This window comes from Cyanistes caeruleus, chromosome 14 (genome assembly GCF_971803275.1).
Source record: "Cyanistes caeruleus chromosome 14, bCyaCae1.hap1.1, whole genome shotgun sequence".
Lineage (NCBI taxonomy): Eukaryota > Metazoa > Chordata > Aves > Passeriformes > Paridae > Cyanistes > Cyanistes caeruleus.
The window spans coordinates 9,953,679-9,981,461 of NC_141714.1; the positions used below are offsets into that span (position 1 = coordinate 9,953,679).

The window sequence follows — 27,783 nt, forward strand, 5'->3', positions numbered from 1 at the left end:
CTGAAAGGCCTCTATAGATTAATTGGACAATTAACTCTTTTAGCAGTCATTACTCACAGTGGTCCTTCTGAGTTCTATTTCAAAAATGAGATGGTGTAGACTCTTGAGTTGGCAAACCCTCGAACCAGTTGAAAAGCTGAAAAGCTCTTCTCTTTAAAATAATCTCCAAAACTGATAAACATTTCTTACAATATATAGAAAATCTCATCAGGTTTTGTCTTTTTCATTTCAGTAACATCTCAGATACAATACATTTTGCCTCCTCCATGTACATTGCAATATTGCAAGGGCTTTTCTATGTGTTTTTTCCTGTGAAAATGACAGATAGAGACTGGCTTTAGGTGCCTTTGATGGTTTTTTTTTTGTTTGTTTGTTTGTTTTGTTTTTTTTTAATGGAAAACTAAGCCAAAAATAGAAGAATTTCACTTCTTATTCTGGTAGTACTTTCATGTTATCTGAGTGCTCACAACTAGGAAACATTATTTCAGGTGCAGTGCACCTGGGAAATCTTCCCAGTTATGAGTATTCTCCATGGTAGACTGGCCACTGTTAGTGAGACATGAATTTTGGAAATCATGTAGCTTATATTTCTCTCCTCTGGTTTATAATTATTAACCTCAGCCTCAGATCAAAGTTTTAGAGAGATGAGACCCAAAGAATAGTATTCTAATGTTTGTCCCAGCTGTAGTCTGTACTCACTATCTCCCCCCAGAAAGTCAAGGGAGCAGTTGTGTCTCTGTCCTCATCCCAAAGAGTAAACTTCTTTCTAGTAGACTATATAAACAATTCTACAGCTTCTTCTGGCATAGAAACAACACTTCAACTGAGAATGGTGTCCAAGTTGTGGTGGGTTGGTTTGGGTTGGTTTGCTTTTCCCATATAATGCAAATCAGGAGTACTGGTATTAGAAAGTGTCATTTGGTTCATTAAATACTTTATTGCTGCTGAACTATTAAACATATTTTATGGCTTTGTAGTTAAATTTATGTAGGTATAAGTTACAAGAAAGTTAATGTTATGATAATACTTATACATAAATCAGATATTTTAATTGAAAATTAACAGACTAACTTGACTAAAAATGGTTCTGTTCTTAACCATACTGAATATACCAAGGGATACTGCATTTGAGCTTTTGAAATCATCCCGATATTCCAGAAAACCTGCATTAAAATGTTAAATTTCCTTTGTTTTCCTTGACATTTTGATGTGATTAGCTGAAATTACAATACCTCCTTAAAGTATGGGGAATTGTATTAATGTCATTTTTGCTTCAAATAGCGGCATGTTGCAGATAATTTTTTTATTCTGAAGCATGTTGACATTTGTGGTGATACTGTCAGAATCATAGGATTTAGCTGATGTACATTTATGAACTAATTATTTCTGGCATCCTTTAGAGAACTGAACTACCTTCCACATCAAACAATCACAATAATCTAGCATGAGATCTCTCCTCTTCCTTTTGGAGGTAGAATTTGGGTATCCTGATGGGAACCACAGGCAGATGTATCTCCTCTCTATTATTCCCAGATTTCTGGTTACAGAATATGGACAGTGTTAAGGGAATGATGCAGCTGATTGTAAGGAAAAGAAAACCTCATGAAAGGGAGCTGAATGTTCTGCAGCAGAACTGGTTATGACCCAGACTCTTCCACAAAGCTCTCAAGGCATACAAGGGAAAGAACAGTTTCCCAGATAGTCATGGTCTGTGTTTAATTTTGTTGCTTTCTAACTTTAACTGTGTAAAGAACAGGGATCTCTGGGAACAAATTCAGTGGTAACAACTGGAGCTGAGTTCTGCAGACTTTGTATTTTAAATGTTGCTCTTAAAATTCATTGTTTTCTAACACTTCACCCCTCTGCCCTCAAAGGTCTAAAGTTTATTCTTGAAATCAACTTGATCAAAATTCTTTTTTTTTCCTTTTTTGCACACAGTGTAGCCAATCAGCAGACAATACTGGTTACATTTCATTCTCCTCATAGAGATGAACCTTAGAACTTGATTGTGTGTATGTAGATTTAATGATCAATCATGTGCCTTCTAACTTTGGAAAATAAACTGTCTCTTAAGTGACAAATATGTAAGAATACATGGAAACGAAAAAAAAAAACAGAGAGGAAAGCTATTTTTTCCCTTCTGTCTCATGCAGCCCAGGTTGGAAGTGCTCCTTTTCCTCTACACAGTAAGTTTGCCAATAAAAAAACATTTGGCAAATCAGGCAGAAATGTTCTGCACATGTATCTCTGTGAACAGATATTATGCAGGCTGTTTAAAAATCACAGTGAGAATCAGCAGTAGGGCTTTCTTAGTGATGCTAATGCACAAATATTGACCAAAAAAACCCAGTGATAAAACAGCAGAGAAATGTGTCAGAGGAATGATGGATTCCTAAAATGATAATGTTGTCCAACTTGTCTCATCTTCTTGCCCCATTTTTCTTCTTTCTGTTTACAGAATGCAGTGAGAGTTGTGCATAAATGCTTCCAAAATCATGGGAAATTCAGATCAAATAGGTGGACCTAGTAATTTGTAAAACACAATGAGTGTTTGATAGCCATATATGTTTAGCTTATGTTAGTTGGTGTTGTGTTGAACATCTCCTTAAACTCTTTAAAAGACTTCAGAGCTGGAGAATTATTTTGGGGGTTTTCTTTTGGGGTGTTTTTGGTTTTGTGGTTTTGTTTGTTTGTGGACGTTTTTGTGTGGGTTGGTTGTTGTTTGAGCTTTTTTCTCTTTTTATAACATCTGAGGAATTCTACATCTCTGTAGATATATAAAATACTGTTAGATTTGGGAGACATTCTGTCACTGCAGAATGTAAACCTATAATATAAACTACTGTTAGATTTAAGAGATTTTCTGACACCACAGATTCTAAGTCTATAAGGGCATTCTTTATTTTTTAGTTCTTTGTATAGGTTAATCCTATTTGTTGACAATTTTGTTAAAGAACAATTCTTTGAAATTTAAATTTCACCTTTATTTATTTTCTTATTTATGCAGGAAAAAGAAAAATCTAAATCTTGGTTCAAGATGAGAGAAATTGTCAGTTTCATGTTGGTGGTCAAGTATGTGGGGTAAAGTGCATTTGTTCTTGGTTAATGGCAATCACTGTGTCATCGTGGGTATAAGCAAGTTCTCAGTGAGGCCAAAACAAAGCTGCTTCCAAAAATCAAGTATATGACTTATATAAACATATTTGTACTTAAATTCATTGGGTGATACAGTGCAGTTTCAGGAAGGAACAGCTCATCTGCTTCTGAACGTGGTGTGGCATTGAGGACGTTTGGAACATGTTTCACTGGAGTGCCAGAAAATGGCACTGGGACATGAGGAACATCTGTCTGTCCAGAATATTTCTGATAGAACTTTGGAAGCAGCTGAAGTTGCAGAAGATATTCAACTTATTTTAATTACCAGCCTTTGGAAATGAGGAGGTTATAAAGAGGAATGTGTGAAATGTACAACAGGAGAAAAAAGAAAGATAAAAGTCTATTGCTGCAGCCTGGCTACGCTTGCACCTGCCATGTCCTAGTGATTTCAGTAATAACAAATTAATACAGACCTTTCTCTCCTGTATAATATCTGGGCTAATTTTGAAAATAACCTTTCTGGGTTCTTCAATGCATCCTTGGAACTGGTGTCCTAGACACTATATTTCAGCATTTCCTTGTGTCATCTGGCATATAACTTAGCTAAGATGAGGGTGATGCATCATTTGCTGAGCTGGAAATAGAGAGTAAGTTAATTAGATGTGAGAAGTTTTGCCTTTTTGTAACAGACTAAAAACAGCTGTAGAAGATTAAATTACAGTATCATTGGGGGGAAAAAAGCCACAGTTTAAATACAATTTTGTTCTGTGGTTAAGAAGTATTATATTTAGAACTACAGTGCTGTAATAAATTCAAAAGTTTTACATCATGTGTACATTAAGAAGAATAGAACCATAGAATTGTTTAGGCTGGAAAAGATCTTTAAGATCAAGGCCTACTGTTAACTCTGACAGAGCCAAGGCTAAATGTCCTTAGGTGACACACCTACACATCTTTTAAATCCCTCCAGGCAGGGATGGTGAGTCCACCACTGTTCTGGGCAGCCTGTGCCAGTGCTTGACAACACCTTCAGCAAAGATTTTTTTTTTCCTAATATCCAATCTAAACCTCCTCTGACACAATTTGAGGCTGTTTCCTCTTTTTCTACCACTTGCTACTTGGGAGATGAGGCCAACCCCCACATGGCTACAACCAGCTGCATGTTAACATAACTCACCCCAAAAGCTCTGTTTATTCTTTTTTTTTGGAACTACAAATAAATCAATTTGCATCTTGCCATGAGATGTGTATGGAGGGAATCTCTGAGCCCTTGTGGTCTGACCTGTGCTCTTTGTGGGTTCAGCAGTGTAAAGGAATTTTTTACATAGTTCTGTAATTGGTACTTCTGCAAATATAAACCTCACCTATATTCACATTTCTGTGTAGGATTCAGATATGTCTTTCTTTAAAAAAATTTATAGCACCAACTTATTTCAGGCTACTTTTTAATCTTCTTCTCAAGTCTACAGCTTCTCCTCAATAGGGCAGTTCCTGCCTGATGGAACAAGAGTATCTGTGAAAAATTGGATACATAATGTTTGTATTTACACTTATAGGCTACTATGAGAGAACAGAAAAATTCCAACTGAAGGAACAGCATACTGGAACAAGTGGAGGGTTTTGTTTGTTTATTGGTTTATTTCAAAAAAAGATAAAGGCCCTTTAATCAAGTATTTTGGTGATTCTGGAACATTTTGCTTCCCATTACCTTACTATTTTTAAAGTAATTGCCTTAATTAAGATGGAAAAGATGATTGCCTTACTCTTCTGACAGTTACAGAAAATTGACCTTGTTTTCCTTCCAGGGAGATTTAACTATGGAGCTGCTGCTTGCTTGGCTTTGGCATCATGTAGCCTGGCAGGCTGCAAGCTGAGCAGAGGCCATTGCACTGAATTCATACTGTCTTATATGGAAACTCTGCCCTGGGTGAATTGGCATCATAAAATGAATCAGAGATACACGACTCTCACAGAAACAGTCCTAACTTACCCAATATCTATGAAAAATGCTCCTTTTAGATACTCACTTATGGTTTTGTGACATACATCACCTTTGTGCATTATAACCAAAAATCTAGATTGATATCCCCCTCCAAAAGGCTGTTTTAGCCTTGTGTAAAGCTTAAAATGGTAAGTTTGGAGTCTCTATAATCAGCCCATTTGAAGTTCCATATCTGAAAATCCAGCAAGTGAACCACGCTTTAAACACTGATACATTTTGAATTTTAATAGACTTTATTACAAGCCTTCAAATTAAAAGTTGTCAGGAGAGATAAAAGGTCGGGGATTTGGATTCAAAGGGACTTTGATTAGACATAAAGGTCAGCAATGGTGGCAAAAAGTCAATGCATCTAAATTAAGCATAAACCTCTGGAAGAGAATATGCTAATCTTTCATGTAAAGTACTTGTCAGGATGATCTTGGCTCATATCCACAACAGTTAAACTATTTTCTGTGATGAAATTTTAACAAATGGTAATCCATGTGTAATTTGCCTGTCAAGTGTGTGCCATTTGTTTTTACAAATGTTAGATTTTAACTGCTAAGGAATCATGTTCTACTACATAATGTGCTCCTGATTAAAGATTTTGTTTTAGAATCTTTAGCTCAGTTTTTAACTGCAACTTTTTTTTTCATGGGGAATATAAAATGCAAATGGAAGAAAAGGTAAAAGAAGGAAAATCAAAACTCTAAATGTCATTGCTTTGTGTAAAACTAAGTGTAAATGTATAAATTACATTTTAATTGAGCAGCTACTTCAGGAGCTTAAAGTAATAGTAACTGTTAATATTTCTGAATGTGAAATTAAGATTCTGCACTGTTAGTGAGCAAACTCATTAAGGACATAAAAGGATGACAGGATGAAAAAGGATTTACATTTATAGAATCTTCTGTAAAATTATAACAAGTGACAGGCTCCATTTTTTGATGCTGAAATCAAGGTTGCATGTCTAAACCACACTGACACTGTGGCTGGATTTCGCATAGCTGAGAACTAATAGGAGTTTAATACAGGCCTATTGAATTCAGTCTAACTTTGTAGCTTTGATGTGGAAGAACAGAAGGCATAATTTCAGCTTTTGTTTAGTGTGCTGGACAGATAGCTCCACTAACATCTAAGTATGGTCAGGATTAAAACTGTGATGGATGGCACCGCAGCACATTCTTGACAGCTTTTCTGTTCAAATACAAATTTCTGTCACAGTCTCAGAATGTTTGAAGGAACATTCAGAGATGAAATATTGTAGCTGCAACAAGTCCAGTGTGAAGCTATTATGCTTTGAAAATAAAAATAATTACAAACTGTACATCTCCTAGGCACATATCTGTATTAATAATGAATAGTACTAAGTACACTGTAGTATACTAATGAAATGTTATTGAACACAGAAGTTTTGGAAACTGTAAGGTTATCAATCTGTCAAAAAAAGTGCCAGGATGTCTGTCTGGTTTTTGGGTTTTCTACCTGTTTTAGGCAAATAAATATTTTGGAAAGTTATTAAAGATTCTGATTTATTCTACCTTTCCCAACAGCTCTTTAGAATATTTTCTTAAACTTCTTTTTTAAAATGTTCATCAATTTCTGTATGAAAAAAAAAATATTTCCTTTCACTTAACACAGTACTAACGCCTCAAAAAAACTCTGGTTAAACCAATGCTTTTATTGAAGCACTCTGTAGATGGAATATTGTCCTCATTATAGCAGCAAAGTAGGTCAGAACCTCACTGTTTGACAGATGTGACATACAAAGTCCCTACCTCCATATTAGCCATGAATAAAACGAGAAAGAGGCTTATTAGTGTAGGAGAATGTCTAAGCAGAAGAATTTAAAGAGCTAATACCTGTAGTGATTTTCTTCTTTGTGCTTAACCGTTAATTGAAGGAGAGACTTAAACTTTATCCCGTTGCAACCGATTCCCACACAAGCGGGGAGTCCAGCTGACACTGCAAATGGCATAAAGCTTTGTAACATGAGCCATTGATTTAGCACAATAAGAAAGAAAATTGTACTCCATGAAGTGAGAATAAATTGTCTAACTGCTGAATCTCTGTCATGAAATCTCGTCTCTTACTCACGTGTTGTCCATGGGATGTAGTCATTTGTCAGCTTCCAAAGAACTTCCAGTTGTCCTCTGGTGCCATTGTACTCTAGGCGACCTCAGCTATCTCAGCAGGTGAGGTTGCTGTTCATGTTGAATCGTCTGTGGTCACAAAGGTCAAATTTAAGTATCAAAGAACTCAAAAGTGGAGAAGAAATATCATAAATATCTTCAACCGCACTATATATGTACTTGCTTGAGATAATGTTGATGAAAGTATCATTCCATTTTAATCCAAGTACTTTCATACATCATTCTAGAGGTAAAATAGACCCCAAATACTTAATAAATGGGCAATTAACCTGTCTCCTTGGTCTTCTTGGAATTTATTTATGTATTTCTAAATACTGTTGCTAAGTGGGCCTTGACTGTGCTCAGAGCGAAGACTGTGTTCAGTTTCCTAAGCAGCTCGGAACAGAGGGACCACCTCATTTCACACAACACTGGCTGCATCCTTGCTGCAATAATGGTCTGGTTTTATTTATTTTTGGCTTAATCTGTCAACTGTATAGCTTTTATACCAACACTTGGGATCTTCCCTATAAAAGTCATCAGTTGAAGAAACTGCTCAAGGCTGAAAAACTAAAGTACATAGAATTTATTGTAGTCAAAAATACTAATAGTCATACATAAAACAGGAGGACTGCAGAGAGATAAATGGATATGAAAAACATATTTAATATTTATTTTTAATGAAATGGGGATAAAACTACTAGGATGTGGTAGCTGTGTCTGAGTTGGGTCTGAAGACAGAATTTTAATAGTAACATTAGGAGCTGGTTAAGCTATGAAAAAGAGCTAAGCAAAGAAAACTCACCTCTATCTCCTTTATTCCCCAATTCTGTCATTTTGCGCAGTCTGCTGTCTCTCCCATGTTTTAATTAATACATTTCTTTGGATGTGTATTTTTAAAACAGAAATAATCCAATCACACCTTTCTAAAGAACTGAAAAAAGCCAACAAAAAGCCAAACAATCTAAAATCTTGTTCAATGACTGAAAATATGAAATTCCATCTAAGCAAGCAAAGCAACAGGACTTGCTGGCTAGAGAGAGATAGGAAATGCTGTTTTTAAAATTCAAAATATTTTGGTTTGACCATGTAGATTTGTAGGAGAGCCTGGACACATGGTTCCTTGGCCATGGAGCAATCTGCCTGGTGAGCCTTCTCCAGAGCAATCCCCATGTCACTGCTACAGAGAGTAGTCAACCAAGTGTAAATTTTGGCTCTGTCAGTTTTCAGGACAGTTCTTTCCCAGAGAACTTCCTGGAAGTTGCCTTAGTTGGGAAGCTGTTCAGTTATTTATTTAAGTTCAATTTTGGACTAAAATACCAAATAAGAAAATTCCCTACAGCTCAATTCTATTCTTTCAATTGACTCCTCTAACTCCTGTCCACGCTTTTAACTAAATGTCATTGTTCCTCATTTTCTGAGGAAATCAGCATTGCTTATAGGACCAGAAACTTGTATTTTTTCACCAAAGTAGAGAGAAGAAACATATTGTGATCTGGATTTTTATGATGGATAATAAGTTGACATTAGTCTCTTAAATGGAAAGGGCTTTTAGGCTTGAATACTTTTCTTAATACCTTATTTTATGGAGAATGTGATTCCTCGAATAGGCAGGAACCTGGACATAAAGATTGTGCAAGTAAAATGAAAGACATTAAGCATCATTTAGCAGAGAAAGGGCTGCAAGGAGACTGTTACCTGGCTTGTGGTTGTGCACATATGTTATCTTTGTTTGAGTTTCCATCATGGGCCAAGGTCAAGAGCTGCCTGGAATAGGGAGTGGAAGAGTATGGTATTTTTAAGTATTTTTTAACATAGGCTGCAAATTTAGAATATAATTTTAGCATACATTTAGAGGTGTGCTATATTTAATCAGATCTTGAATTACTGACCTACTGCACCTTTCTACTGATGTTTAAACAACAGCCTGAGCAATATTTCAGTCTGTAAGACACTAAAGTTCAGGAATGAATGCATTCTTTTGCTCCCCGAGATGGCTTTACTAAGTCAATGAACTTCACCTTGAGGAGAAATGATGGCTGGACTCCCAGAGTATCTCACTGGTGTCAGGTTTAGTCTTCAGGACCACTAGCAGAAAACCATGTTGGTCTGTCACAGCACCTTCACCCAAGGCACACTGAGCAGCACATTTGATCTCTGGCAGCTGTGAGGGCACACATCCATACTAGCTGCTCTCTCCCTCTCTTATTGTTTTCCAAATAATCTGGAAGCAAATGAGTTGTGTTTGACACCAAAGCATTTTTCTGCTCTGCTGGCACAGTATGAGTTTCCTCATTCTATTTCTTTTCATCTCATCCTCTCTGAAGTTAGAAACAAACTGCTTTACAAAAAAATTACTAGGAGCTTATACCAAATGCCTTACAGATATAATATTTATGAATAAAATACTTATTTTGTAAAGCTTTTGCTTTGTGAACCTTGATGATCTAAGAATACATAACCTTTGGTATCTTCTTTTCAACTATAGGAATTGAGTAGGATTGTGTGTTTGGGCTTGCATCATGACATCAGAATGCCTCTGTGATTAAAAGTAATGTGTAAAATGAGAGTAAAGTTCTGTAAGGAAAAAAAATGAAGTAAACAAAATCAGCTTCAAACCTTTAGAAGTTCTTTTCTCAGCATGGTAGATGAATGTGTGCGCTGACCCATGCAGCTGGTGCTTGAGAGTGTAACCTGCTGAGGTGAAAGTCTGTTCATGTTTTAAGGAAACACGATTTCTCATCATAGCTGTGTTGCTAAGGGATATCTTGTACTTCTTATTCTCTGTCAGATTTCAAAGACCAACAGGAAAAAATGTTGCATTGTATTGCTTGTTCATGGAGAGTTAGGAATGAATTGCAAAAGCAAAAAAAACCTTTGAATAGACTATATAATATGTAGCTCAATTCCTCTCTTGAGATATCCCCTTCACTCACTTCTTAGGAGTCTGTGGTATTTTCCAGATTTCAGCCCTTCTCCTTAAACCAGACTTTGTGATTTCATGTTAAAGAAAGGTAATTCAGTGGCATATCACCATCTAAAGTAATGTTTTCTGCCTTACACCTTGATGTCTTTCATAGTTCTCTTTTTTCCATAATGGTAGTAGGACTGATCCAATGGAAAAATAACTCTGAAAAAGATAAAGTTTCATCTCAGAAGCCACCTGACTCATCTCTCCAGAAGACGTGTATTGGTAAGAAAGAGCAGAATTGTCCCCTTCATTTTCAGCTCAGTGTTAAACTGGCTTAGAAGCAGCCTGGAACTGCACCTGTAGAAATACTAAGAGTCTCAAACACCACAGTGGATGTAAATTTTAAAAAATCTTATCTTTTATATAATTCATTAATCTTATAAATAACCTGAGAAAATTAAAATACCAAAAAAAAAAAGTCAGCTCCATTTGGAAAGTAAAATATATGAGCCCCAGACGTAGGAGAGCAGTAGAGCTTCCCCAGACTGAGGAATGCAAACCAGCTTTGGCATGTGGCTGCCCTCTGGTCCTCCCCAAGATTATATAAACTGGGACATGAAGAAAACTAGCATTAAAATCATGTACTGTGTAAAAGCAGTTTAATTCTCCATCTGATATCTTTAAGATACAATATTAATAATTTAGCTGAGTTTTTAGTAGCCTTTTCAGCTGTAGCCCACTAATGACAATCTTGCTTCCTAATGTTTAATGCCTGCTGTGCAAGTGGTACTTTGAACAAAATACATTTGCTTCAGGCTCTTTGACATGGCTTCACACTGAGATAAACACAATTAGCATGAGCTATTTAAAATGCTTTTCTCTTGTGCTTGTTTATAATTGGTCTTTTAAGATCCATTTTTATTATTAATTTTAAGGAATGTGTAACATATTTGATAGCACAGTGAGCATGTGTATTCAAGTGTTTTACTCTTGAGATATTCTTGGGTCATTCTCTGTAATAGTATATTCATATATAGAGACTCAAGAACTGACCAGATTGGTCCTGCTTTTAACATGCTGTACCATGGAACGTATTGTAGCAGACCACAAAAGATAATCACAGGCAGCTAGCTTACATAGCATAAAAATTTCATTAGAAAGTATTTCCAGTGAATCCTCCTTTGTATTAAAAGTCTTTTCTATATGTCATATCAAAATATCTTTTAGTAAAAAATAGTTTTGCAAAGAATGTCTGCTGAGGGGGGCTGTACTGAATATTCATAACATCTGAGTGTGTGCTGTGACATTTTAGGATAAATATTTATTTTTTTAGGTTAAACTAGATCAGAATATTATTGTTAATCTTTTTTACATCCTTTCAGGCAGCCTGTGTGAGGAAATTTTTAAATTAAAAAAGAAAAGAAAGAGATACTGTCCTCAGTGAGAGACCACATGCTCCAGGTCTCATTAAAATCAGTGCAAATCTTCTATTGACTTTGCTGAGAGCGAATCTTCTCAGCATGGTTTTTGAGGTGTAAAGGGAAGAAAAGACATGCCTTGAAAAACCACAAATGTCTGTTAGGGCCTTCAAGGGCAAGGCTGTTGTACGATATATTTTGTGCTCTCCTTTCCATGCTGCGACTTGCTGACTGACTGAAACATCTCTACCCAATTTCCTGGCTTTTTGTAGGGTTTAGTCTAAAAGTACAGCCCTCACGGCAGCATCAGAAGGGAAACAGTTCCTCGCATGTTCCTCAATCTGTGTACCTGGGCAGGTGACAACTATAATTGCTTTTTAATGGCTGGATTTGAAAGAGTGTGCTGGTTTTGCATTAATTGACATTTGTTGAGGAGGGAAGAAGCCACCCATGGGAATGATTTTTCTGAGAGAAGGTGCTAAGGAGCTTCCTCTGTGCCTAGCAAAAACAAATAGCTGTCCAGCTCTGAAAATTGACAACCTACTGAACCATTTAGAAGCTGGGTCCACCTCTGTGAGATTCACATTTTAAAGACAGGCAAGCCCGGGAAATCTCTCTTGCCTTCGGAAGAGGTAACTGGGTGCCGGTCGGGCCGGCCCTGCGCGGCCGGGCTGGGCCGGCCCCACGGGCCCGGCCGAGATTTTCTGCTCCCTGAGGGGCTGTGGGCGGGCTGCCGAGCCCCTCAGCGGGGAGTGCACCGGGCCCCGTCCTGACGGGCGGCTGGGGCCCCTTCGCTGCGGGGCCGGGCCCCTTCTCGGCAGAGCCCGCCGGTCCTTTTTCCTGCAGCACTGCCGGGCCGTGCCAGCCGGGGGCTGCATCGGCGCTGGGAGCGGCCCCGAGGCCAGGAGCGGCCGGGGGCTGGCAGTGGCTGCCACCAGCCCAGTCCAGGAGTGGCCACGGGGCCGGGACTGCGGGGCTGAAAAATCAGCGTGACCAACGCTGCGCAGCCATTGCTGCCTCAGCGTGGCTCGCAATGAACTTCGTTTGTTTGGCCGCTTTTAGCCAGCCATGGTGCGCACAGAAGGACAAAAATGGCAGCAGCAGCTTTTCTTGTTTCCGGAGCTCGGCATGAAGAAAAGCGCTGAGCGAGCTGGCACGACGGTGTCGGCAGAGACCCCGTGAGCAGCAGTGAGGCATGGAGAGCGATCTCCCCAATGCACAGCCTGGATGAGATCAGCTTTTCAGTGCTGCAAAACTCTATAAAAACTGTTTCAGTTGATAAAGCTTGAGAACAAATGAACATATGAACACCAGTTCTCTCCCAAATCAGGAAAAAGGAAAGTGTGATGACACATAAGCAAAACAACATGGGACACTGCGGTCAGTAAAGGAGTCTAATTCTAGTTAGGAGGGGATTGAGGAGATGCCTTGGTCTTGGGCTGAAATTCTCTTTGTAAGACGCCGGTGAAAATATATTTTTGATATATCAGACTTCATTTTTTCCTGCTTTTTCCTTGTAATTCATGAAGTGCATGGGGCATTCACCCACAGCCCATGAGAAAAGAACACTCATGCTGGAGCATGTGGATGCTGAAAAGCTGTAATCTGATGAGAAACTTGACCAGAGAGAGATGAGAAACTTTGCCCCAAGGATAGAAGAAGAAAAGCCTCTGTTCCCAGAGATAAAAGAACTTCTGGGTTTTTTATGCTAGAACAGCTCATCCTTAAAATAGTACCCCATAAGTTGACATGGCCCATGGAAGCAGCTGTGGGAAAGCTGCAAGGCATGGGAGGGACTTTGACACTGCAAACAGATTTTCCTTTCTCAGGTGGCTGATTCACTGTGACATTAAACCACAGGAGAACTGTTTCTTATGGAGAAATCTCCATGGCATGGCAAGAGAAACTCCTCTCCCTACAAGAACTGATGAAAGACTATTGTAGAGGTGGTAGCTGATTGAAAATCCCAGGTTTTGTCTCGATGTTGTCAGTTGGGAAAGAAAAGGCGGGGGGGGGGGGGGGGGGGGAGAAGTGTTCTGAAGGTTTTATTCTGATTCTTATTATTCTTTTAGTTCTGTTAATAAAGTTTTCATTATTAAAACTTAATAATTTTTTTAACCTGCTTTGCCTTCCTCCTAATTCATATCTCACAGCAGGCAATGAGTATATGCTTTTAGTAGGTGCACTGGCAATTTTAGCCAGTGCTAAACTTACCACATTATTTGGTGCATCGGCCAGGAAATTCAAATTGATGAACCTAAACCACAACACAAAATTGGTATTTCCTCCCAGTTTTGAACTGAAACCACCACAAAGAGGCAGTGAGCTGATTTGATAATAGGCAGGTCTTCATTCTAATAAATGAGCATAAATAGAAGTTTTCTGGTTTAGCGACTGAAGTACAGTAAATATTCTCTATTTACTTATCACAGCCTTTCTACCCAATGGATCCTGCAGCTGTTTGTGGGCAGTTCTGATTAAGATCTGTTCCTGGATATAATTAAAATGCTCAGTCTAACAAATCACGCACATGTTGGCTGACTGTAGGGGCTGAGCATTGCACTTAGGGGCATATGTCTCAGTATCAGGCCTGATTCTGAGACTGAGCCCCTGGAGACAGAGGGACTTGTTCCATTCTTGAGAACAAAACACTGTGGTCATTTGGCAGATTGTGCAGCATGGCAGGAGGGCTGATGGAATCTAGGAGGTTGCAAGCTGGAAGGCTTTTAGAAAAAAGCCATGCATATAGTTAGGACTGTTGTGATAGTTAAAACTTAAAAGGGTTCAATGAGGGCACATCAGTGCAGAGATCAAATCTGCAGCCATCACAGCTTTCTGGCTGCTTCATGGCTGGTGGCAGTATCCTAAATTATGCTTCCCTAAAGAGGCTTTCAGAATACTATGGATTTTCCCATAAATCAGACCCACAAGGTAAATTAATACCCACAAGGCATGACAAATGATGGATAGATGGTTTTGCTTTGAATGTTATCTTTTATGTCCTTTGCTGTAACTAAATTTGTTGGCATTAGTTTTGGACTATCCCAGTAGGATCTGTGGTTTGGAATGGGGGAGAAGACAGTGTATTCTGAGGAGTATGTAAATGGTAGAAGCCACTGAGAATGACTAGAGTGCAAAACAGGAAAGAATATCCCACCTTCCCTCAGTACATGGACATGAAAAGAGGGAAATCAATTTGATTTGAAAAATTTGAAATGTTTGAAACATTTTGTTTCATTTGTCACACACCAGTTTTTCACCACCAGGACTCCTTCCACTGTCTTACTCTGGGCCATGGCCGCTGAGTCTTCAGTGCTGTGAAAACACCTGCATCTAAATCCCTTGCTTTGAACCCTGAAATTATTTTGATGCATGCCTGCTTCGATCTTTACTTTCATGTAGCTTTTTGAAAGTGAAAAATATGAGGCTGAAACATCTCAACTACTAAATAATGTCATAACTGTGACTTGATTTTGGAGGATCTATGATAAAATATAGCACTGAGGGATATTTATCCTAGTAACTTTAGACATGTACTAAGTTTTTTGCTCTCTCTAATATGTTGCTGTGATGACATTAACAGAAATGAATCCTTTGCCCAGACACTGAGTCTTGTATTGTATAGAGAACATTGAGATTTCAGAAAAAAAGGTTCTTTCGAAAATAATTTGTTGGTATAACAGAACAAAGCATTTGAAAAAAAAATAAATTAAGACATGTTTTGTCGTGTTATCTAACAATCAGAACTGTGTTCTTTAAGAGATCTGGTTTTGCTCCAGTCAGGCTACTGAAATCTTGCTTTCATTTGAACTCACATGTCTGGGATATCTGTAACATTTAAATATTTATAGCTTTGAAGGTTCACCAGGTCTGTAATAAGCACGGGGGAAAATAAATACATTATGCAAAGGGTGATTAGTTTTATCACATAGTCTTCCATGGGGCAGCTGTTTATTTTCAGTTTTCATTTTCTTGGATCGGTCAGGTAGACAGCTGTTCTTTTAGGGCATTTTTGTTAATTTAAGTAACTTCTTTGAATTGCAAATCTACCACCAAATTCACTTCTAAAAATTCAGCCTCCAGCTCATAATTATATCATAAAAAAAAACCCCTTTAGATCACTAATTCAAAAATATCTACTTGTCAGAGATATTTCAAACAAATGCAAAGCATATATACTCTGAATCATCTGATACATCAATGTCTATATGAAACTGAATATAAAATGTCCAGGTCTGCTAGATTTATGAAATAAAAAAATAATGTACATTCTGTACATTCCCACAATTCCACAGCAAGCTTGAAATACTGTTGCCTCATATATGTGACTTCATAAATGTTTGTTAACATCAATAGGCTGTTGCAACGATAGAAATATGATAAGTGGTCAGCCTGAAATTAATATTCTTTTTTTTAAATTGCCTTGAATTTTTGCCCTAAACCTGAGGACTTGAGGAGAGCTATAGGATAGGGAAAGGAAAGGAGGACTGCAGAGTGGGCTGGCACTTACCACACTGTATAGGGACAGGGCTTTTTGTGCACTGGAGCTGTCAGGAGCAACTGCAGTGGAGAACTTGCCAGTGTAGTCACCCATAGAGCCTTCAGTCTTAGAATAAACTTCTTGGAGTCAGGGCATGACTATTCAGATACATACACACTCTCAGACTTGTGCTATAAATATTTGTGTCCCTTTCAATTCATGTGAAAACATAGCTCTCAGCTACCATAGTTTTATGGAGGCATTACTGGAATGTTGCATTGAAATTAATTCTTTGTATTGTAAAATGTTCAGCTACAGAAAATGTAATATTATCACTCCAGTAGATGAATCATACTTGGTGGTGTAGGCACTTATGCTGAAATTGCCATCAGAAATTTGTTGACTGACATGTTTTGACTATTCTGGACCAAACTGTAGTCTACTAAAGCTGCAGGAGCAAAGTAATTTTTATTTCACTGTGAACCAGAATTTGTTCCTTTATGACTTGATTACTGACCTAGTTTGTTCTGAAGTACCCTTACTGGGAGTGTCTGTTCCCAGCTCAGCCCATTCTGGGAGGCACAGTTTGGGGTGGGGATAAGAGTAAGGGGTGGTGGGGTTTAGAATGGCAGATTTCTTGGTGTAATTACCCCCATACCACGTGTTACATGAAAAACATGAGCAGGAGAGAAGCCAGACGTGGGCAGTGATCACAAGTATTCTGTGAGCTTCTGGTAATACTCAAAGTGTCCCTCAGCAGCGCTTTGAATCCAACCAGGGAATGGGGTTTCATTCATTCATTTCACAGGGTGTTTTTCTCCTTCAGAGCTGTTACTGGTATATAAAGGAAGATTATCTCCACTGAAATTTTGGCAAGAAGAGTAGTTAGGTCTAAATCAAACAAATAGAAGTTTTGATTGTAAAAATAGAGAAGGAATAAGATTTTAATATACTATGTGAATGCAATTTCACCTCTTGTGTAATTAATAAGCTTTGTGTATTTATTTGTTAGGACTGAAAGCTTTTGATAAAGTCCACAAACATTCACTTGGATACTTATCATTAATACATTTAATACATTATCTACCAATACCAGTTGTTTTAATTTGGAAATACTTGACAGAGTATATCAGAGCAAGTGAAGATGTTATTGTGATGTAAGTACAAATCTACTAAATCAGTAGATTGTTGTACCCACAATTAATTGTAAGATTGTGACTACTATATCTAGGTAATTAATATGCTAATTATCTAAAGATAAAAGAGATAATAAAAGAATGCAAAAAAAGAGTTTGTCTTTTTCTCTTTTGGTGTGCAAACACAGCTCCCTGCAATAACTTAATGAGGGAATTTCAAAGGAACAAAATTAACAACAAATGAATTAGAAGCTTAAGTAATTACATGGTATTGCTGAGACCTTTGGGATAGGGACTAGCATAAATATGTGTTTAGATTGTCATAAAAGCAAATAACAGAGAGAATGGGAATAGTATTAAAATTTGTTTATTTGTTAAAAATTTATTTTTCTGAAGCAGCCTAAGAAAAATTTGAATTAAATGGTTATTATTGAACTAAATTATTTATTGATGGTAATAAGATTGAAAATGTTTCTAAGGTGGAAGGATGTAAGCTTTTTGAGGGAAGAGAGCACAAATAGAAAGTGCTGCTCTTTTTTTTCTTTCAGTCAGCCTTTAATATAGTGGTAGAAAAGGGACTGGTGTTTAAAAACCACAACCTGTGTTTGTTCAGCATCCTGAATTTTGAATCTGTTCCAAGGGCCTGGTTTAGGTGTCACTCACAAGATTAATATAAAATCTTAAGTGTGGCACTGCAAGAGGAAAGATACTTAAGAACAATGAAAATGTGCTTTAAACAGTCTGAAGACACATGAGTTAAAGTATTGTGCAGATTTCAGAACAGATTAAGGCAGATCTTTCAAGAGAGAGGGTAAGAAGAAAGTGTAAGAAATCAAGAATTTTTGGGTTCGAAAATGCTTTCAGAGGTTTAACTGCTTTATCAGTGTTAAATTTCTTGTCTCTAAACACTTTTTTTCAGCTGAAGAAAAGCCCATGTTTGAAGCCTTCTCTTCTGTTAGGAAGCCACGCAGATTTAAATTTGTCAAAATCATGACACTCTCCACACTAGAAAATGCAAATTGAACTACTCTGTGCAGCCTCATCTGACATGCATGCTTGATAAAGACAAAACCACTATCTATTAATCAGTTTAGTTTGTTACAAATTGAGCTTATTATTACTATAAAAGCACTGTTATAACTAATTTCAAAAGATACAAACATATAAAAGGAAGCATGAAAAAATCTGTTCTCTTTTGTATTTTTATAAACAATAGTAACAAAAAAAATATCCAGCAGCTGCTAAATGAAAGCCAGAAGTTTGCTTAAAAAAACAGTAAATATTACTCTGAGAATAAACAATATCAATTATAGAACTTACTATGTGAAGAGATTGCTTTTAAAATATTAAGGTAAAGCATCTTGGACTTTTGATTCAAATTTAAGCCTTATCACATAATTAATATTGCAGAGCAGCAAGGGTGATCTATTCATGGTATCTCAATTGATAACTGAGCTGCATTTGCAAGAACAGTGAGCACTGAAATAATCTGAACATCACACCTCTCCTCCAAATGAGTGTCTCCTTCTGGCTCTCAGCAATTGAGAGCAGGGATGTATCTCTAAAAGGTGGAATTTTTTCAAGTGTTGGAATGATTTAGAATCCCACTGGTACTCTGTGTGTAAAAGCTGTGCGATTCTATACTCTGAATATTTAACTGTGCTGAAGTCAACATCTGAATTTAGTTAACTTCAAGTGGATTAGGACATCACACCAGTAAACAGATTCTAATACACAGTTTAAATGCAGATTTCTGATTTGACTGGTCTTTTAGTTTGTTAATTTTAGTAAGAAAATATGTAAGATGCAACATATTTTTGGTCTTTTTTGCTAAGGAATAGAGGTTTATGCCTCACATCTATCTGGTTTTTTTCCTTGGTAAATTTGAAACTATTTTGAAACACATTTCGTGAAGAGAGAGAGCTGACAAAGGCAGTGAGTTCCCAGAGTGTGACAATCCTCAAAGCTGTTTAGTTACCAACCTTCAAGGGTTGGGTGGGGAGCCTTTATCAGCAGTCTTATATTTGTTTCCAATGAGGCTGTAGTGTGTGTGATCTTTCCTAAACACCATCTATTGCACCAGGAAAGAAATGAGATCAGTGTTCACACTTGGAAAGTTTTGTCGTGAAATACTTGAGAATTAAAAATTGAGGTCTTCATCACTTCATCAGTTTTCTGTTCAAGATATTTCATGTTTCAAATGCTGCGGTTTCATGCTGGGTCAATCTCATTACATTTTAAAAAGAATTTGTTGAAGATAATTTTGGATGGAAGCTCATGTAAATTCTGTGTGTATACATACACACACACACACATATTATAATGTGAGCTGCAGCTGGCTTTATATCTCTGTAGACAGTTAACTGTAGAACTGTCAAAAAGGAAATAAAGGGAATTTGCAGAAGTGGAACAGACTGAATCTTAGGAAAGAATATATTTAATGAAATACATCCACTTAAAAGGCAGTGCTACATTAAAACTAAAATAGTCCAGGTTATGAATCTCAGTAGCTTTGAATAAGCTCAGACCATTGCTAGAGAGCCAAGTTAGTATGGCCCAGATGAGGCATTGGATAGGAAACAGCCTGGGTGGAGAAGATTTCTTCTTTAATAGAGAATCATATTCTATGTGCAGTTTTATATTGATTTTTATATTATTTTATATCTCAGTTTTCTTTATCAGCCAATGCTATCAATTTGAAATGGGTACATTTTTAAGCTTTGGCCTAATATTATTACAAAAAATGAAACTCTAGTTAATCTTTGTCACATTTTTATGTCACAGGGTCTCTCTGGTTTGGGGTTTGTATCTAAATCACTGGGTATTAAATGGCATCTTCTGTATGATTTCAGTTATACTTGTGAATGACTGGCATGTATTAAGTGAAAGATCTCTTGTCCCCAGTGGTGGCTAAAGTCAGAGCTGTCATCTTTGAATTATTTCATTTCATGAGCTTTTAATCATACCCCAAGGACATGTCAAGCTCTTGCATGCTTTTTCTTTCACAAACACAGGCAGTGGAGGAGATGCTGTCATTTCTTCTCTTGTTCCACTCCAAACACATATTCATCATGGTAGGGTAAACTTACAAGAAATCTAAGATCAGAGTAAATAGTAAATTGCAATTTGGTGAGGTGTGGCATGCATTCAAAGGTTCACATTTTTGGTGGTTGTAATATAACAGCTAAAGCAGTACAGCATGTGTTTGCAGTAAATCAATCAGTGCAGTCACTCTCTAAATAAATACTCAGTTTGTTAATTAGATGGAGTTAGTTGCCCTCAAAATTATCTTTGTGACATTTCTGTGAATGTAAATTAATTTGAAGGCATTGTGAGATTTGTTCACAACTTTATTGAATTTTCTATGCCTGAAGCATCAATAAGTATATTTATAGTTAAGTTATTGAACAATTTTCTTGGGTTTTTTTCAATTATTAGTCTCATGGTGTCACTGCCCGGTCCATCCCCGGGAGCAGCAATGGATCCTTGATGGCAGGACAACAAGGACTCATGACATAGGCCACCTGCAGGAATGTCAGCTAACGTCAGCAGTGAAGAAGTGGTAATGATGAAGTAAACCTGGAAAGCAGAACTTTAATAATGTTCAAATAAAGGGATAAAATGCATACACTATAGGGTAACTTCAAAGATATTGAAATGGGGAAAACATGACAATATATACAGCGCTAACTGAGGGCAGGGAACCAATGAACAACAAGAACTACAAACATTACTTTATATGGAAACATAACTAACCAATCACTAACAAAATCCCAAGACACCACCTTATTTGGTATGAACATATTAGCATAACATTTCCTATGATTCCATGCACCTCTCCATAACCTAGCTAGACGTTACCCTCCTTAGTACCCTGTTTCCCATGGTCTCAGATTGATGCCACCTGTGTACTCAGTCGAGGCCAAGTCACCGTCCATCCCAGCCGGTCTGACTCCCACATCATGGATCCTAACTGGCATGTTCCTTTGTTTCATATACAGCACAGCATCTGAATGTTGCAAGGGTTATCATATTTTCAGAGGGGACCTAAAAGCTGGTCTGTCCTGCTTCTACTGCACGGGATAAGATATTTTCCTGTTTCTGGCACATTTTGCTACAAAAGTGTAATGATGTCTATTGTGATTGTTGTTATTTTTATATTTTTTATTTTATAGCTTCACAGGTAAATAAATATTAGGTGGGGACTGAGTGTCATTTAAAACACCAGGCTCTAAAATTGCCTCCTGTGAAACTTCAGTAATATCTTCGAATGGCTATGTATTAAATGACTGACTCAAATGTTTCTTTGTGCTGAAAGGAAGGAGTGCTGCTTAGAGAAACTTGCTTGCAGTTTGCAAGACATTTTTGAAATGAACACCAAGGAAGCACAGTAGTTGTATTTAAAATTATTTATTGATGGAGAAGTAAAAGAGTGATATTTGAACGAAGAATTGTTTTTAGGTAGAAATAGCCTGTTTTCCCCTCAAGCTCATTTTTGAATTTCAGGAGAAAAGACAGTCATAAACCTGTAAAAATATCTGAGGTTGAATTGCCAGTGCTGAGCATTGTTGCCTTCTGTCTGTGGTACATTAGAAATTCACACATATGTCCTTAGCTGAATGTTAGGACTTCAGCTTTGTAGCTGACAGGATAGCCTGCTTCTACTTTGGGTTCCAGCTCAATGTAAGTTAAAATTCCCAGTGCTCATGCCAGCCTTTATTTAGGAGCCTTTGCACTTAATAAAGGGATGTCATCTGTCTTTTCTGTGCTACCTTTCAGGCTGAGGCAAGGTGAACATACCTGGGCAGTAGAAAAGGTCTTCTAACACAGGAGCCACTTGAAACAGTGGGGAGCAGGGTGCAGACACCGAGCTGAATGACTTGAGCTCAGATTTGCCTGAATGAGGTGGGTACAAGCCATACCTAATCAGCTGTTCTGCTCTGGTTCTGGCACAGCCTCTCTGCACGTCTGTGCTGCAAACCCCAAGCTTCTGGGAGAGCCTAATGGGGCAGATGGGTACCAGGCACAGAGATCTCATCTTGTCATTGCAGGTTTTGTTGACACAGTCTCTGTGTCATGCAAAGAATCTGCCTCTGCTTTCCCTCTGCAGCAGCTTTGCAAGCAGTCTGTCACATATGCATTGTTGTGCCTTTAGCTAATCAGTTCTGGAAGGAAAATGATGTACAAGATAATCTGAGCATGGACCATTTATATTATCAGCATCTTGACTACAGATTACCTCTTCATTCTAAAAAATACTTCTGATGTGATGCTTGGAGAGACATTTCAGTAATTTTTTCCCCCAGAAAAGAAACTTCAATGAAAAATATTGCTGGCATAGTCACAGACATGTTTAGTCTTTAAAACCCACATAGCATCCTGCAGTCCTCAGTTAACAAACAATAAAAAATAAATTTAATACTCATATCATCATGCTTTTGTAAATATATGGTCTTACAGCAGTTTGAAATGCCAGCTTCTGTACAGGCTTAAGATATATTTGCCATATTAAATAACTATGTGTGTAATTGAACATTTTTAATGATAACTCCTTGCCTGCTACAGAATGTTTACTGAATTCTAGTGGCCTAGTGTGACTGAGATCATGGTACATAAATCTGATTGTACTCCCAAATTAAGCTTAGATATACTTGTTGGGCAATAACAGCAAAGTAGGAAAATGAAACACAGCCTCCTCCCCAGTGTAGCTTTGAAGGCTTGGAAAATTGTATCTCTGTTGCTCAGATGGGTTATGAGGGAAGTTATACCTGGTCCATTGAAATAATTGTATTAATGCCATGAACTGTGTAAGAGTCTGGTCTTGTGGTGTTTTGAAATACAAGGCATAATTCTCTGACAAAAATTTTAGAGATGTTCTGTGATGCACCTGAGATTTTTTTGTCCTTCCAAATTATTATAATTTTGAAATTAAGGGCCTCTCAGGCAAAGATATGAGGATAGGAATAACAGTTCTTTACTGGTATGTATAATAAAGCAAACAAACAACAATTACTGCATTAACAACAAACAGAACCAGGGACCGCGTGACAGCTTTCTCGGCTGAGACGGGAAGGGGTGGAGGAGAGGATTTGCTTCCACAAAACCCTGGGGAAGTGGATCCCAATGCCCTACAGGACTCTGAGGAGCACCAAGCTGGAACAGCAGAAATGAGCAAAAGGAATGAGCAGGAATGAGCACCACCTGGGCTGGTGGACGAGATGTATCAGAAGCTCTGTGGCAATGGCTGAACTGCAGGATGTCCCAGCAGGCAGGGGAGCGGCGCAGAGCGGGGAGAGGCGAGCTCAGGATCCCGGGCACACGAGCGGATGATGGGGTTCTTTTTTAGTGAGGCAGGTATTAATAAGGTCTCAGCCTAACAGCTGCCCTTTCGAGCTAAGGCTCACACGCAGAAAGGAAGAAAGTACAGGAGGTACAGGACTGGCCTCTGGCAGTGACTGAATTCTCCCCGCAGTAAGCAACAGCTTGACCGTCCTTCTCCTGATGTCTAGAGTGAGAGAGCAGCTGCCCTCAACCTTGTCCTTTAGCTGTCCCCAAAACTCGCCGTATCTCCCCCCTTGGGAGAGATACTCCCAGAGAAACTCCCAGAGAAAAAATGGAACCAGATGTTACACTCCTCTATGCACTTCGGCCACTTTTTTTGTTTTTCTTAAGTACCCATATGTACCCCGTAGTTTGTTTCCTAGCAGCTTATGGGAAAAAAATTCTATAAGCAAAAAAGAAAGAAACCCAACCCCTAACGCAGAAATATCTTATTTGCAGAAATGAGCAAGTTTCTCATACTCTCAGTTGCTTTATTTTGTTGGTTATTTGGTTGTCGCTTGCCCAACACTACAACTTACAACCTCTGACTCTCTAAAAAATTGTTTTTATGGTTTACTTTTGTGGAGGTTTTTATGTTTAGAGCCCTTTCCAATCTTGAAAGAAATGAAATTTCTTATAGTATTTTTTGTCTTGAAGCATGAATTGTTTAGCATTATGACTTGGTTGCATTTGAGTCATATCACTGCATAATGGTTGTACCCTGTCACACACTCATGGGGCAAAGAGCAGCATAAGAAAATGGTATTTTGAATGCTATACAATGCAGTAGATTCTTAGGTATTACAGAAGAACTTAAAGCTTAAATTAAGTAAATTCTGACATTACCAATCATCAGTGGACTACTTCTCCAGATGAGAATTAACCATTAACCCATCAGCACTTGTTAACAGCTGTGCATTTCCCCCTGAAATCTTCTGATTTATGATTTTATTAATGATTTTATTTCCAGTATGGTTTGACTAACAGGTTGTATACCTGTTGAAATCAAAGTGTAGTAAAAGCAGGATACATGAACTCACTCTGGTAGTAAAATTAAATTATTAATGGTTTAATTTCTTTTTTTTTTCTTCTTTTCACAGCATTTGAGGTTCCAATTAAATCCCTGTTTCGGCCATTGCATTGCCTGCCAGTAGTTAATCTTTCTCGAAAGCCTCATCACTTATCTAAAAGAAGAACGAGGTAAGGAGAAAAAGTAATGAAGTGCAGCATAGCACATCTGTCAAAGGAATGGAAAACCGCTTTAAAAAAAGCAAGTATCAATGACATTAAAAAATTATTTTTTGAGCACTAAATGTGTTCATGTAAGGCATGTTAATTGTAAAGAATCTGTAATTACCACTATGTCCTTGCATACATAGGGTATAATGTATGTCCTATGGGTTTTGTTGTTTGTGTTTAAGAGATTTACTGTTGATGAAGCCACAGGATACAAATGACTGAAAGGAATAGTTGCTAAGTGTGACCTCTCTGTACTAATGAGTCCTCTGTAAGATTGTTTGACATCTTAATACTGAACTGTTGAATATAATTAACATTTCTGAAGTTATTTAAAATCCACTTTTAGGTCAGTCTTATTTTATGTTCTTCAAATGTGCGTAATGCAATACTGGGTACTGTATTAAAAGACTTAAACTGTTTCAACACTTAGAGCTGTACTATCCTTTGCTTTGATAATAGATCTGTCAAAAATACCTGGAACTGACTTTTGCTATGTCACTTAGGATTGCAATAACATAGAGCAAGGCAGGCATAACTAGAGGTGACAGAGAAGAGTAGTAAAGTGATTTAGCCTTGACAGGCTAAGGATGTAAGGCAGATATGGTTCAAAATATATAAGACTTTCCTGAGTTGCAAAAGTATAGCCTGCAGTGGCCACCCCTGCAGCCACTTCTGACGTGCACAAGAGACAATATTGGGATCTCAGTTCTTTTATTCTTTTTTTGTCAACTCATTTTTTCCACATTCTCAGATCTCTTCCCAGGGTCAAGTTCAAACTAATATTAGCTGGTGCAGAACAGGCTCAGCGGCTCCTAAATATGCTTTCACCTCAGGGTCCTTGTATGAAAACCAGCAGGCTAGAAACTTTGTTGGCCTCTCACCTTTTCAACATAAAATATCATGTATTTTGTTTGGGAATGTTAACCACACATGTCCTCTTGGGTCTCTCTCAAGGATGCTATTTATAGTTTTGCTTTTCAATCTGTGTACAGGGTGTTATTAAATAGCTGGGAAAAAATGTTTAATCATCAGACCGTGGAAAAGCATAGGCCAGGCAGAAAATTGCCAGTGGTATTTGTCAGCAATAAGTAAAACTGGGTTCAGTTTCTGTATTTTTAAAGCACATTTATTGCTGAGGAGAGTTGTACCTCGACATCCAGAGCTGATGATGGAAATAGCTCACTGAAAGAAGCATTCCTGAAGTATTTCCTAGGATTTCTATCAGAAATTACTTTTACATGTGTAGATTGTTTGCTTTGCAATGTAAATCCTTTAGGTTTGCCAAATAACTTTCAGGTTTCTGAATACTGTCTTGCTGTGTCTTACAGCACAGTTGTCTTCTAGGTTGCCCATCTACAGCCTCATGTGTGATAAATTTATCATTGTGTTGGTTGGTCTCTGAGACTGGAAAAGATGATTAAACAACAAACATTTGTATAATTTAATAAAAATACTCCCTACCATTTCTTATGGAAGCAAGATGGGGTGCTTGTATAGAATCAGTTACCAACAGGGTCCATCTTCAAAAAAGTTAATTTAACTACTCTTAATAGGATTTGAATAAAAAGCACACTTGATTTGTTTGTAGCTCTTGAACTTTCTTTCAGTTCCTCATAATTGCATTTCAAAGCTCTTCTTTCAATAGATAAACATCTCACATTTATTTTTTAAAAGATTCTCTTTATTTTCTTGCCTAAAAAAATTAACTTTTTTACCTTCCAAACCTTCCCGCTTCTTCAAAACCCTGTTGGTGAGGCACATTAACAACTTAAAACAGATAATCTTAGTAATTATTAGCTTCTTATAAACATAATTATCTTATGATTAGTGCAGATGACATTAAAAAAATCTTACACTGAAATGGTGCCTAAAATGAGTTATGTGCTAACTATGTATGCAGTTTAATTGGGACCCCTACTGATACTGAAAACAGTTGGTTTTGTTGTGGTTTGAAATGAAATCAAGACTTAAATGATTACAGTGTTATATTTCAGATGTCTGAGTGTCTGTATCCCCCAGTAATTTTGAATTCATTCACTGATATAAGGGATTTTTTAGCCCAATGACTGGTATTAACATGAAGATGGAATTTTGAGACAAAATATTTCCTAACATTCTAATGAAAATACATGGTTTTTCAGTCAAAAAAAGGATATTGAAAATGCCCTGACTAAGGGGAGGCCATTTTGTGAGCTTCTCTGAAAGATTCTGCAACAGAAAGAGAACAAATTATTGTGCCAAGTTTGGGAGAGGCATTTTAGTCAGACTCTGCACCTTTCTGACATGGGAGGGTCCACAGAGAAAATTGTGAATGCAGGGAATTTCCCAGACTCTGCTCAGGGAATCAGGCTGGCTTCCTCCTTGTGTGATCTGAATATCTCCCACTTCCTTGTGGTACATATATCCTGTCTGCCTGGAAGATGCTGGTATTTGATGGGAAAACCAGTCGTGGAGCAAGAGGAACATTTTCTTTCAGGTTATAATTTCTGTGTTTAAAATCAAACCCCATTATCACACATGTGGTTGGCTGGGATCATGTTTATGGTTTATTATATTTGCAGTTTCAACTGTAAACACAGAAAAATATCTGTTTTGTTTGTGAATCAGCTTATTGTGCTTATTGAACAGTAACAAACCTTATGCTGTGGATGAAAGAATGTGATTTATTTGTGTTCTTAAGTGTACTAGGTATGTGATTAGACATCACCCTCATAAATGATGTGTTATGCTGTGATTTTATAAATTCCTGTTAGCTAGTCCAATTGGGGAAGTTCTTAAGAACATTAAATATCTGTCAACATGTGGCTCCTCGCCACTGCAAAGTCTTGATAGGGTTACAGGCTTTCAAGATGAAATGTGGTTTCCTGGACAATTTGTGTAATGGATCTTTGGGGTATTCATACTTTCAAGACATATCTGGATTTATATGCCATAAAAGATAAAGCATGCTTTGCAGTTTCTGTTCTAGATATAGCAGCATTTAAAATGGTTAAGATTACATCCATACAGTGGATGGTTTGCTCTGAGGATCTTAAGCATTCATTTCTACTGGTTCTCATATCAGAGATT

General features: G+C 37.5%; 1 protein-coding gene across 1 annotated transcript in view; it reads right to left on the reverse strand.

Annotated features, from left to right (window-relative positions):
• The window catches only part of GAB3 (GRB2 associated binding protein 3), a 774,285-nt gene extending 761,645 nt beyond the window's left edge, over positions 1-12,640 (reverse strand). The window contains exon 1 of the mRNA XM_086850704.1: positions 12,083-12,640. The gene's annotated coding sequence lies outside the window, so the exon portion shown is untranslated. The remainder of the gene's footprint in view (positions 1-12,082) is intronic.
• Between the last annotated feature and the right edge of the window lie 15,143 nt (positions 12,641-27,783).